Source organism: Myotis myotis, unplaced genomic scaffold (genome assembly GCF_014108235.1).
Source record: "Myotis myotis isolate mMyoMyo1 unplaced genomic scaffold, mMyoMyo1.p scaffold_m19_p_1, whole genome shotgun sequence".
NCBI lineage: Eukaryota > Metazoa > Chordata > Mammalia > Chiroptera > Vespertilionidae > Myotis > Myotis myotis.
The window spans coordinates 81,599,462-81,613,613 of record NW_023416313.1 but is presented as its reverse complement, the minus strand read 5'-3'; the positions used below and the strand labels follow the sequence as shown (position 1 = coordinate 81,613,613).

General features: G+C 44.3%; 1 protein-coding gene across 4 annotated transcripts in view; it reads left to right on the top strand.

Moving 5' to 3' along the window:
• The first annotated feature begins 2,889 nt into the window (after positions 1-2,889).
• Positions 2,890-14,152, top strand: part of WDR37 (WD repeat domain 37) — an 83,292-nt gene continuing 72,029 nt past the window's right edge. For 2 of the 4 annotated variants that reach the window (XM_036342511.1, XM_036342504.1), the window contains exon 1: positions 7,724-8,057. The gene's annotated coding sequence lies outside the window, so the exon portion shown is untranslated. Of the gene's footprint in view, positions 3,049-3,107; positions 3,630-7,723; positions 8,058-14,152 lie in introns of those variants that run through there. The other 2 variants (XM_036342493.1, XM_036342483.1) reach the window with 2 other exon arrangements.

Below are 14,152 nucleotides of genomic sequence, written 5' to 3'. Positions count from 1 at the left end.
TGTATACACACTTTAATAGCAGGTAGCTCAATTTTGAAAATGAAATGTATTTTAATAAACACTGCCTTTATAATTATTTAAAGTGTGTGTACACATTTTTTTGGGACACCCTACATACAAAATGACATGAGACTGATCATGAAGTAACATATTAACCAGCTCAACCCTATGGTATACCTAGGTATTTGAGGCACAGATCAAATAAAATCAGTGATGAAGCCCATGATTGAATACCCAGCAAACCTCATCTATCTATCAACCATGCTCATAATTGAATGTTACTAAATTCAGCTTTATTTCCTTCTTGGTGGGGATAAATTATATGCCTTTGCATTGATGGGCATGTGACAAAACAGGAATTTATTTTATGGGAAGGGTACTCCATACAGTTTCTGCAAGAGCAAATAAATACCAGTATGACAATCACAATTTTTTTTTTTTAAATGGAGGCCAGCTTTTTTCTCCCAACTATATAGTTATTTCGGGATGCAGCGTGTTATGGGCTGAATTGTACCCTCCTCCCAATTCATATGTTGAAATTATAACCCCCAGAACCTCAGAATGTAACCTTATTTGGAAATAGGGTTGTTGTAGATTAGTTAGAATGAAGTCACAGTGGAATAGGATGGGCCCCTAATCCAGTATGATCTTCCAATATGATCTTATAAAAAGAACTAGAGCCCTAACTGGTTTGGCTCAGTGGATGGAGCGTCAGCCTGCGGACTGAAAGGTCCCAGGTTCGATTCCGGTCAAGGGCATGTATCTTGGTTGTGGGCACATCCCCAGTGGGGGGTGTTCAGGAGGCAGCTGATCAATGCTTCTAACTCTATCCCTCTACCTTCCTCTCTGTAAAAAAAAAAAAAAAAAAAAAAAAAAAATTAAAAAAATATATATATACTTAAAAAAAAAAAACTAGAGGCCGGTGCATGAAATTTGTGTATGGGAGTGTGTGTAGGTGTCCCTCAGCCCTGCCTGCGCCCTCATCCAATCTGGGACCCCTCGGGTAGGGTCCCTAGGCCTGGCCAGCGATCAGGGCCTATTGGGGACTGGCCCCACCCCCGCTGTTGCCACTGCTTGCCATCTGTGCCACACTAACCCCGCTCCCTCACCCACTGGTTGCCTCCCTCTGTGGGGGACAGGCGTGACTGCTTGGCTAGCCTGGGCTTCCCTCTGTGGGGCAATGGCAGGGGGTGTAGGGGGTAAGGGTGGGGTGGGGGTGGGCACCCGGGACCAATCGCATCGCACCCGCCTTGGCTGGCCCGGTGCCAGTGCGTGTCATAGTGTGGTCATCTGGAAGGTCATCCGGATGGCCATTCTGCTGTTCGGTTGATTTGCATATTACGCTTTTATTATTATAGATGCCAAGAGAAGGGACCTGCACACAGAGATGCCACCTGAAGACTGGAGTTATTGCTGCCACAAGCCAAGTGATGCCAGATCTCTAAGTAGCAGCTACGAGAGGCATGGAATAGTCTCCCTCATAGCTGTCCGAGGAACCAACTTGATCCTGGACTTCTAATATATATGCTTTTATTGATTTTAGAGAGTGGAAGGGAGAAGGGGAGAGAGATAGAAACATTGATGAAAGGGATCTGATGCCTCCTGCACGTCTCCTAAAGAGGATCAAACCCACAACCAGACATGTGCCCTGACTGGGACTCAAACCCATGACCTCTCAGTGCATGGGATGAAGCTCCACTGAATGACACAGGCCAGGGCTCTAATGTATTTCTATTGCTTAAGCCACCTCGTTTGTGGTATTTTGTTTCTGCAGCTCTAAAAGGAATACATGGTAGAAAGAACATGGACCTCGATTTTGATCTAACCTTTGCGTCATTGCATAGTACCATTATGAATTTTAATTAGAATCATTTCTATTTTTTGTTTTGAGGATTAAACAAGTTACCAAATGAGTGCCTGACACACAGTAGACCCTCAAAGTGATTACTTTCCCTTCTTAGTTTTGTGATACCTCATTATTTACAGTGACTTTTAGGGAACCTTAATTATATCAGAGAAGAGTTACTTCAATTAACAATATCCTGTTTCATCCAAATTGTGGTTGCTGTGTTGCAAAATAAACCCACACATTAGCATGTGAATTAGCTGAAGATACTGTGGTTCATAAAGCTTTTCATCAGTGACCATGCCCAGCAGAAGTCCTTGTGCACATTAGGTGACAAAACTGTTACTTGAGCCCTAACTGGTTTTGGCTCAGCGGATAGAGCCTCGGCCTGCTGACTGAAGGGTCGCAGGTTTGATTCCCGTCAAGGGCATGTACCTGGGTTGGGGCACATCCCCAGTAGGGGGTGTGCAGGAGGCAGCTCATCGATGTTTCTCTCTCATCGATGTTTCTAACTCTCTATCCCTCTCCCTTCCTCTCTGTAAAAAATCAATAAAAATATATTAAAAAAAATAAAAACTGTTATTTGAATGTTTTCTACAACCTCCAAGAGTGCGAAGGCCTTGGTTCATCTCCCATAACTGTTCCCATTGATAAGCTTTTATTATACTTAATGCAGACATCACTTAAGGGTTTAATTCTACATACTTTTTGGTTATTTGGGTCACCAAATATGTTAAATTTGTTTCTTGTCTAACAATCATATTAGTGCTTCCTGAATTTGAATGCTGAGCTTTAGTTTTTAAAGGAAGGAGCAAGAAAGGTGACCCAGATAGGAGAGCAATGCTTTCATGCTTTTGATTCACTGCGGCGAGCTTTTCACGCCCAGTGGGAGCTGAACTCATCTGCTATGCAGATTTCCCAGGCTGGCTCAAAGCCAGAAAGCCTTTCGCAGTGAGCAGCTGATTTCGTTTCTCCAGCGAGCCAATGGTGAACGGATACTTCAGAAAGGACGCTGGCTGAGTCACCTTCTGCAGATAAGCTGAAATATTAATAGCATCTCCGCCGGGCTCCGAGCAGCAACCAGCCTCACTCGCAACGTCTGCCCGCAGCCGGGCCGCAAGCGGCCCCGGCCCCAAGTCCAGGGGCCTGCGGGACGATGCACAAGAGCAAGCGATGCCGGGGCGCCGAGGAACCCGGCCGCGGTGAGTATCTGCGGCCCCACACCCAGGGCCTCCCCAGACCAGCGCCAACGTGGGAGCGAGGACCGGGTGATCATCGCGGACAAGGAACGCCATCACACCTCTGCCCAGGTCGCAAACGACCCCCGGTCCCCCAGCTATCGACCCCGTGGGCGGGGGCTGTGGAACGGGATTTCCGGCGAGGCGGAGGCGGGAGTTCCGATGAGGGGCGGAGTCCGAGCGAGATTTACGGCGGTGAGAGCGCGGGTCGACGCCAGGCGAGACTTCCGGCGGCACGGGCACCGGAGACCCGGCGGAATTTATGGGGGCTGGGCGGGACTTCCTGTGGCCCCGAAGTGGGCGTGGTCTCCGGGGTTTCCGGCGTTATGGGCCGGATTGCTGGCGTGCTTTGCGCGGGGCGAGGCCGGGACTTCCGACGGCGCCGGAAGTGCGGATCATCAGGTTGCCGGGTGGTGGAGGACGCGTTAGGGTAGAGACCGTCTCCGGTGTCTCCGCGTCGGTCCCTGGCGCCGTGTGGCTGGGAAGCGACGGTGGCAGCGCACGGCCCGGCAGGCAGGGCGGCGGGCTCGGCGGCGGCGTGATAGGTGAGTGCCGGGCCGCCATTTTTCTTCCGGGACGGATTGCCCCGGTGAAGCAGTCTGCGGCTTCGCCCTGGGGTAGAGGCATGCTTGTGGGGGCCCGGTCACTCCGCGCTCTCGAAGTTCTCCCTCGGACTTCATTGGCCCCATCCGTTCCCACGCGTCCCCCACTTCGTGCGCCAGCCCTGCCGCTGGTGAGGGTCGGGGAGGATGCGTTGAGCCCCGCAGCGGTGCCTGGCGTCGCCGTGCGCGTCGGTTACGGTTGCCTTTCCCGGGAGACCGCTCCCCGCTGCACGCGTGGCACGGGCAGGTGCGTTGAGGCCTGGAGAGCCGGCTCCCCCATAGCGCCCCTCGGCCCTGCCCTGGGAAGCTGTGCCGACGGGAGAGAGCGCTGCTGGTTTGGAAGTTTCCGTAATTCAGTTTTAAACGGCTGTCAAAATTTTAAGTCCAGTGCGCTGGTCTGCACTTTTGACCTTAGAGGTGCCCCCGAAATAACCCACTTGCGAATAAGCAAATTCCCCAGGTAGTCGCGCGCCCCGGGTCTCCTCTGGGCACCTTCTGCACGCTCCCTTCGCTGTCGAGGCGAGGGCACCCCCGGGTCAATGGCTGGTGAGCCCATCTCTTGGGAATTCCGACGGAGGTGGAGTAACGCAGTGACCGGCACCCCTCATTTCTGTTAGCACTGCGCAGGGAAACAGGAGGGCCTTGGACCCTGGCCACATTTAACAATAGCAGTGCGACTTTCGGCAAAGAACTTCCCCAGCCTCCCCATTCCTAGCCTCGTTTTGTTACTGAGAAGGTTGTGTTATGATAGGACCCTGCGAAGACCTCGACACAGGACGTCTTTGTTAAGTATGCTTCCTTCCTCGCTCTAAACTCCTTATCAGATGTTTAAATGGAATTTAAACTAACCCTGACCCATTGTCTGAGGTGAAGACAATACATACTTTAGCTCCTGGGCCAATAGCCTATTTTCCATGCAGGGTCTGCTGTGAAAGGAAGGAAGTGGTGCTGGGCCAGTGATGCCTGCTGGGAAAAGGTGGGACGTGAATGAAGAGATGAGTAAAAAAAAAAGTTTCAGGGAAAAAATTGTGACAGATTAACAACAGATTAAAACTAGAGGAACCTACAGACTTCGTTTTGGAAGGATGGTTAACTATAGCTGAAGAAATTCGAGGAAGAGGCAGAACCTGAATTTTCTGGAGAATTTAGTGTTAATATTCAAGGTACAGCATAGGCACATGAACTCACATCTGAGGTATGACTGCACAGACTTTAGAAAGTTACAGAAAAATAAATCACTTAGTATGGAAAAGCTCCATTTGATGCCAGATTTCAGAGAACCAAGCTTCTTCCAGATTTATAATTGACAATAGTTTGAATGTATGGTTGGAAGTTGATCAGTGGGGAAAGATTGCCAGTGTATGGACTGTTTAGTGAAGTGACAAATAAAAGTAGGCAAAGCGCAGAACACCATGTGGTTCATGGAGATGAGTGAGGGGTTAAAAGCTCTCAGTGAAAGACAGAAGGTGAGGGTTTTAAAATTAATTGTGAAGAAGAAGAATGCTAATTTCCTACTGAAGGTACAGTGGCTGAGGTGTGCTATTAGGAGAAAAGCACTGTGAGGTGAAAAGAAGGTTATTACTGAAATTTTTGCACATTGTATAACCAGTGATAGACTCTTGGTAGTGCATTAACCTCACAGTTATACTTAACAGAATGCTTCAGTTATTGTTCTTGAGAGAGGAAGGAGAAACCCTTTACTGTTTTTTTTTTTTTTTTTTTTTGATTTAAATGTCCATAGATAAAGTCTCCTTTTTTTCTCTGAGGTCTAAGCCAGGATAGCTTCCACAGGGTTTTGATTTTTTTATTTCTTTACAAAACACCTTATAAACTGCAAGGTAACTGGTAAGTTGCTGTTAATGATTTTGGAAACTGATATGCTTTATGAAGTTATTAATATGTGTAACACTGGTAAAGAGAATTATATTCACCTTCCTATATTTTCATGAAGAACATAATTTCTGGAGAAGATTCCATTAAATTAGTTTGGTTTCTTGGCCACTTCTTGTATATGGCACAGTTAAATAGTTTCTAAATGTTTCCATTAAAAAACACTAAGCTAGCCAGAACCGGTTTGGCTCAGTGGATAAAGCTTCGGCCTGCGGACTCAAGGGTCCCGGGTTCGGTTCCGGTCAGGGGCATGTGCCTTGGTTGCGGGCACGTCCCCAGTGGGGGGCGTGCGGGAGGCAGCTGATCCATGTTTCTCTCTCATGGATGTTTCTGGCTCTCTATCCCTCTCCCTTCCTCTCTGTAAGAAATCAATAAAATATATTAAAACAAAACAAAACAAAACACTAAGCTATAGTTCAAGGGGGGGATCATGTGAATTATTTCATAACATAGATTTACTAGTGATCTGGTGCACAGATTAGTGCATATTGAAAGGAAATTAATAAGAAGGTGACTGGCGGAGCAGGACTGGGCAAAACGGGCTAGACATCCCCTGGAGCCAACCTCCTGTGGTCTCTCTCCAGCGTCTGTGGAGTGAGTGGGGTCCCTCCGGCAGGTGGGGTCCCTCAGCCTGGCTTGCGGGGATCGGGCGAAACCGGCTCTCCAGTATTCCCCCAGGGGTCCCAGAGTGCAAGAGGGCACTCTGCAAAGTCACTGTTGTACAGTGTGTAGAACACAAACACACGTGGGCAGTAAACCAGATTCAGGGCCAACAGTGTCCCAGCAACAAATAACCGAAGGGTGAAGGTGGAATCGCACAGCCCTGTGAGGAATCAGGCTCCCTCTTCTCTGGTTTTGGGGCGTGTCATCCGAGAACCGCCACTGCCAAGTCACTTGCAGCTCAGCAGCTCCTGCTTTGAGTGTCTGCCCCCTGGTGGTTAGTGCGCATCATAGCGACTGTTTGGATAGTCGGACACTTAGCATATTAGCCTTTTATATATATAGATTATATTCAAATTTGTTGAATTTAATATCAATAGAACCTTTGTTTTCTAAATAAAATCCCACCAATTAAAGATTCTGCCATTGTGAATTTTTCTTTTTTTAAAGTATATTTTTATTGGTTTCAGAGGGAGAGGGAGAGAGAGAGAGAAAAACATCAATGATGAGAGAGAATCATCGATTGGGTGCCTCCTGCACACCCCTTACTGGGGATTGAGCCTGCAACCAGGGCATATGCTGTGATCGTGAATTGAATCGTAACCTCTTGGTTCATAGGTTGATGCTCAACCACTGAGTGACACCAGCCAGGCATGAGTTTTTCTTTATCCCTTTATTTCAACCATCTCTAATTTCTATAGCTCAAAATTTTCATATCTAAATTACATCAAAAGATTTGTCCTGTCATATTTCAGTCAAAAATAATGTTTCCATATGTCATTTAAGGGATCATCAGTTTTATTTTGTGATGCTTATTTCACCAGTAATCTGAATTATAAACTTTCCTTCTTGCAAAGAAAGTAATATGGCAAAGCTTTGGATCTAGAGTCATGATGGGGTCAAAATGCCCAGACCTCTGCCAGATTTTATAAATACAGTCTAGTTACACATGCCTCCTTGTATTTTAGATATTATTCAACGGCATTGCAAATATAATACGTTCAATAATTAGTTCTTTATTACTTCTCCAAATCTGCTGTCTTATATCAGTGTTCTGGCCTCCATTTCACCTACCTCTTTCCTCTGAAACTAGGAAACTCTTTGATAACCTCTTTCCTTCCTCACTTGCTCCTCCACTCCCCAAATCTGTTTATCTACTCTCTAATCTTAACTGTCATTATTTTATCACCTAGACTACTTCAGTAACTTCCTGACTAGCTTCCCCATTCCTAGTCATCTGTTATTTTCGTGTATTTTTCACACAGCAGCCAGACTGATTTTTAAAAAAAATATATTTTATTGATTTTTTACAGAGAGGAAGGGAGAGGGATAGAGAGCTAGAAACATCAATGAGAGAGAAACATCGATCAGCTGCCTCCTGCACACCCCCTACTGGGGATGTGCCCGCAACCAAGGTACATGCCCTTGACCGGAATTGAACCTGGGACCTTTCAGTCCGCAGGCTGATGCTCTATCCACTGAGCCAAACCGGTCAGGGCCATTCTCTCCTTTTTCCACTATGTTGTAGCCACATTACCTATTTTTAGTATCTCTGGTAAACCAATCTTATTCCCAGCTCAGGGCATTTGCATGCACTGTTCCTGTCCCTCTCTATTTTCCACATGGTTAATTTTTACTAATTATTCAGTCTCCATTTAAATGAGTTTCTTAGAATGACGTTCCTAACTTTAGCTAATATCTGGTCTCACAATATCTATATATTTCTTTCATAGTATGCATCATGATTTCTAATTGCTGTAATAAATTATGAGATCCTATGTTTAATATCTGGCTTAAAATCCAACTCTATGCATCCTGAAGGTAAGAACCAAGTTTGTTTTGTTCACTACTGTATTCCTAGTACCTAGATGATATACAACAAATATTTGATGAATGACTTTAATGAAAGTGCTGTTATTATCCCTGCTTTAAAGATGACAAAACTAAGCCTTAGGAAGGTGGTCAAGTTACTTGACAAAGGTTACTACACACTAATCAGTGATAGATGCATTCATTCATTGATTCACTTATGCAGTCATCAATTGTTTGAGGCTGTTTTTGTCAGGCAACATGGTAGGCTCTACAAATACAGTAGTGAACCCAAATAGCCACACTCCAGACTTCATGGTGTTGAAGGTGTAGGGGGGAAGCATTCATTGACTAAAACCACAAATAAGAGTACAAATGTGGGTAAGGGTCATGAAGCACTAAGACTACTGGTGGTTAAAGGAAACCTTTTTGAGGAGTTAACATTTAAGCTGGGGCTTTATGGCTTAATTCTGAGTGAAGTGTTTAACTTAACTGAATTATTTACATGCATTCCACTAAATATTTGAAGTGACAAAATGTATACTTCAATTTGTTATTGGTGTAATTAGTTAATAATATTAATAAAATAAGTGAGCAAAGGGAGAGTCAGACATTGTTGAGCATATTTAGCTGGGAAGCAGAGGCCTGTTTGTGCTACCAGGAGGCTAACAGCTTTACACCCGAAGGAATCAGAGCATTGTCCCTCCAAGGGAATTAACATCCCCCCCTCCCCTTTCCACTACTGGTTTGTTGGTGGGAAAAGCAAGATGGGTGCATGCGCAGTGAAGTCCAGGTGACATAGGGAAGGTGCTGGCCTGTCAGTCTGGCTTGGGGAACAGTGAATTAACTAGTGGGTGGACCCCATCAGAAGTGCGTGAAATCTTGGAAAGTTAAAATCCCCAAAGAGTTCCCTCTTGTTTGTTCTTGTTCCCTGGCTCTTATTCTCTTGTTCCTACTTGCTTTGTGACCCACACTTACCGGTGCGCTGGCCTGTTCTCTCTCCATGTGACCATAAGCAACCGCATGGCCATGGGCCATGCAGATACTGCACGTGATGGACTGCAGCTGGGAACACAGGCTAAGCTAGCCAGATGCTGAACTGGACTGGACTTGAATATGGAGCAGAAATGCTGGGCAGTGGCCTATTCTGGCCCTGCTGAAGACAAGATTGGACTTTTCCATGGCAGGGTAGACAGAGATGGGACCTTGAAGAGGAACTCCTGTAATTTTACATCATCAATAAAGCTTTCGCCGTAACGGTTTGGCTCAGTGGATAGAGCGTCGGCCTGCGGACTGAAGGTTCCCGGGTTCGATTCTGGTCAAGGGCATGTACCTTGGTTGCGGGCACATCCCCAGTAGGGGGCGTGCAGGAGGCAGCTGATCAATGTTTCTCTCTCATTGATGTTTCTAACTCTCTATCCCTCTTCCTTCCTCTCTGTAAAAAATCAATAAAATATATATTTAAAAAAAAAAAAAGCTTTCCACGAAACCCCATCCTTTCTTGGGAGCCCCAGGAATTCTTTTCCTCGCAGCACCCTAAGAACTCTAGTTCCACCGATAATAGGTCCTTTATTAATAAATAGCTAATTATACTGATGGGAAGCAGAATGTTATTCAATGGAGAGCCAAAATTCATGGTGAAATAAGATGTGATGTATTAAAGATTGCTACATTAGCCCTAACCAGTTTGGCTCAGTGGATAGAGCATTGGCCTGCGGACTGAAAGGTCCCAGGTTTGATTCCGGTCAAGGGCATGTACCTTGGTTGTGGGCACATCCCCAGTAGTGGGTGTGCAGGAGGCAGCTGATCGATGTTTCTCATCGATGTTTCCAACTCTCTATTCCTCTCCCTTCCTCTCTGCAAAAAATCAATAAAATATATTAAAGATTGCTACATTAAAAAAATATTTTTATTGACTTTTAGAGAGAGAGGAAGTGAGAGAGAGAGAGAGAAACATCGATGTGAGAGAGAAACATTGATTGGTTACCTCCTGCATGAGCCCTGCCTTGGGATCAAACCCAAAACCTGGGTTATATGCCTTGGCTGGGAATCAAACTGGTGACCTTTTGGTGTACAGGATGATGCTCAATTGAGCCACACAGACCAGGGCTGAGTTACATTTTGTCTACATAATGCTACAGAAAATTTTAACAAATTAATGACTTTCAAAATATTAAACCTAAACATTCAGAATTGATCAATTTGAATGTCTGCCTGTGTTGTGAAGTGAGACTCGTAGCCATTTTACGAGGCTTATACATACAATGTGAGACACAAAAGGTGATCTGGCATTGAACTAATGGAAGGATGGAGCATATGTACTGTTCCTGTTCCTCTAAGCTAAAAACACTGAACATTAGAGATAAAACAAATATAAGACTAAAAGGTGGAGATAAGGAAGTAGACGGGGTGTATTTGGACCTGAGAAATGACACAGAACTTAGTTCCCTGGATTTTTCTTTTTCTTTTTTTTTTTTTGCCTACATGTCCCAGACTGAGACTGGAAAAGCCAACAACCTAGCAACACCAAAGGGTTCAAAGCCCCCAGAAAAACTCTGCTTTCTAGCTAAAAGACCAGGAGAGGGAGAGCCAGCCCACCAGACAGAACACTTTTTAAAAAATATATTTTATTGATTTTTTTACAGAGAGGAAGGGAGAGGGATAGTTAGAAACATCGATGAGAGAGAAACATTGATCAGCTGCCTCTTGCACTCACCCCACTGGGGATGTGCCCGCAACCAAGGTACATGCCCTTGACTGGAGTCAAACCTGGGACCCTTCAGTCCGCAGGCTGACGCTCCATCCACTGAGCCAAACCGGTCAGGGCCAGTCAGAACACTTTAAGAGAACTGGAACCTTCACCCCTCACTCTTGCTGGCAAAAGCCAGAAGGGGAGACTAGATTTTTACCCTCAATAATTATATTGAGGTGACACTCTGCTGGGTGGTATCAGAGAAGGCCAGGTGAGTGAGCTGGGAGTCTCATCTGCAGGGTGGTAACAAAGCACATCCACCCCTCTTCCTGCTGGGATGGCGTCAGAGGAATTAGAGAGAGCCAGGAATTTCACCACACTCAGTGGTAATGAGGCCATATAAGATGCAGTGACTAGGAACCCCTTGTCTAGCCAGGGTGGTATGAGCAGAGGCCACGAGAGAGGCTGAACTCTTACCCATTAGGGTCAATGGAGTCTGAGCGTGGAGCCCCAGTTTCCTTCCACCTTCAATATGCACCTGGCAGAAACAAGGTAGTGCCCATCTTGCTTCTTGCAGTGCCAGCAGAGAGACCTGCCATAAGACTTAAGTCTGATAACATAATACCCAAAATGTTGGGTTTCAACTAAAAATTACATGTCAGCCCTAACTGGTTTGCCTCAGTGGATAGAGCATCGGCCTGCGGTCTTAGGGGTCCCAGGTTCGATTCCGGCCAAGTGCATGTACCTTGGTTGTGGGCACATACCCAGTAGGGAGTGTGCAGGAGGCAGCTGATTGATGTTTCTCTCTCATTGATGTTTCTAACTACCACTCTCCCTTCCTTTCTGTAAAAATTCAATAAAATATATTTTTTTAAAAAAATCACATGTCACACGAAGAATCAGGAAAATCCTCACTTGAGAATGAGAGGTCACCTGACAGCACGACAGTGATGACAGATGTTAGAATTATTTGACAAGGATATTAAAGCAGTCATAAAAATATTTTAATGATTAATTACAAGCACTTGAAACAAAAATAGAAAATCTCAGGAAGAAAATACAGGATATAAAGAAAAAACATGGAAATTTCAGAACTGAGAAATAGATAAATGAAACCAGTGGATGGCTCAATAACAGAATGGAAAAGGCAGAGGAAAGATTCAGTGAACTTGAAGACAATAGAAATTACCCAAGCTGAATAACAGAGAAAATAGGCTGGAAAAAACAACCTCAGGGACCTGTAGGGCTTTAAAAAAAGACCTATCAATCATTCTTATCAGAATCCCAGAAAGAGGAGACAGTGGGGCTCAAAATATAGTTGAAGAAATACCGGTTGAATGTTGCCTAATTTGTTGAGCCATAAACATACAGTTTCAAGAAGCTGAGTGGTACCCAGGCAGGATCACCTAAAAGAAATCCGTGCTAAGACAATCATAGTCAAACTTCTGAAAACTAAAGACAAAAAAAGCAGTGAGAAGGAAATATGCCACTTTACCTATAGTAGAAAAACAATTTGAATTACAGTGGTCTCTCATTAGAAACTATGGATGACAAAAGGAAGTGCTTAAGGAAAATAACTGTCAATTCAGAATAATATATTAAGGGAAAAAATCCTTATATGATTTGTGCCCAGCAGGCCTACCCTAAAATAAAAGATAGCGGAAGTTTTTAAATGGAAAAATGACATAAGGGATGTGGGAACACCAGGAAGGAAGAATTAACAATAGAAAGAACAAACATTGGTAAATTCAATAGACACCCTTTTGCAGTTGAAGCATAACTGTCTGACGTGGTTCTCTGTAGAGGAAATCTTTAAGATTGTGATGTTAGAAATAGGGGTGGACAGAGGACATAGAGGAGGAAGGTAAGGTTTCTACACTTTACCATGAACTGGTAAAATGTTGATAATCAATAGCCTGGGATATGTTATGAAAATATAATGTAATGCCTACAACAGTCACTAGAAAAAGTTATAACAATGAGATATACTGAAACTATACTATGGATAAATCAATATGAAATTTTTTTTTTTAAAATATATTTTATTGATTTTTTACAGAGAGGAAGGGAGAGAGACAGAGAGTTAGAAACATCGATGAGAGAGAAACATCGATCAGCTGCCTCCTGCACATCCCCCACTGGGGATATGCCCGCAACCCAGGCACATGCCCTTGACCGGAATTGAACCCAGGACCCTTCAGTCCGCAGGCCGACGCTCCATCCACTGAGCCAAACCGGTTTCGGCAATCAATATGAAATTTAAAAAATATTCAGGCCCTGATTGGTTTGGCTCAGTGGATAGAGTGTCGGCCTGTGGACTGAAGGGTCCCAGGTTCGATTCCAGTCAAGGGCATGTACCTTGGTTGTGGGCACATCCTCAGTGGGTAGTATTCAGGAGGCAGCTGGTCAATGTTTCTCTCTCATCGATGTTTCTAACTCTCTATCCCTCTCCCTCTCTGTAAAAAATAAAAAAAAAAAAATCAATAAAATATATATTAAAAAAAAAAATTCAGGTAAGCCCTAGCCGGTTTGGCTCAGTGGGTAGAGTGTTGGCCTGTGGACTAAAGGGTCCCAGGTTCAATTCTGGCTAAGGGCACATGCCTGGGTTGTGGGCTTGATACCCCCCAGTGTGGGGCATGCAGTAGGCAGCCAATCAATGATTCTCATCATTGATGTTTCTATCTCTCTCCCTTCCTCTCTGAAACCAATAAAAAACAAAAACCAAAAACAAAACAACAACCAAAAAAACCCAGAGAAAAATATTTAGGTAACCCAAGAAGGCGGGAAAAAACAAAACAAAATGAGAGAACAATGACTTGTGCATCATGATCAAGTGGGGTTTATTCACTGAATAAACTGATGTTACATTCATATTATATTGCATGATATCAGTGTAATTGACTTGTTAGCAGGCTAAAATGACAAAAACCCCACAATCATATTAAGTGATGCAGAAAGATACATGACAGAATTCAACACTCATTCCTGAAATGCTCAGAAAACAAACAATAGAGAACTTTCTCAACTGGATAACAATATTTACAAAATAACCTACAGCTAGCATCATATCTAATGGTGAAATAATGAATATTTTTTAAAAAATATATTTTATTTTTTTACAGAGAGGAAGAGAGAGGGATAGAGAGTTAGAAACATTGATAAGAGAAAAACATTGATCAGCTGCCTCCTGCACACCTCCTACTGGGGATGTGCCCGCAACCAAGGTACATGCCTTTGACTGGAATCAAACCTGGGACCTTTCAGTCCACAGGCCAATACTCTATCCACTGAGCCAAACCAGTTAGGGCCTGAATAGTTTTACCTTGAGATCAGAACAAAGCAAGGAAGATTGTTGTCACTATTTAAAAAAAATACGTTCTATTGATTTCAGAGAGGAAGGGAGAGGGAGAGATAG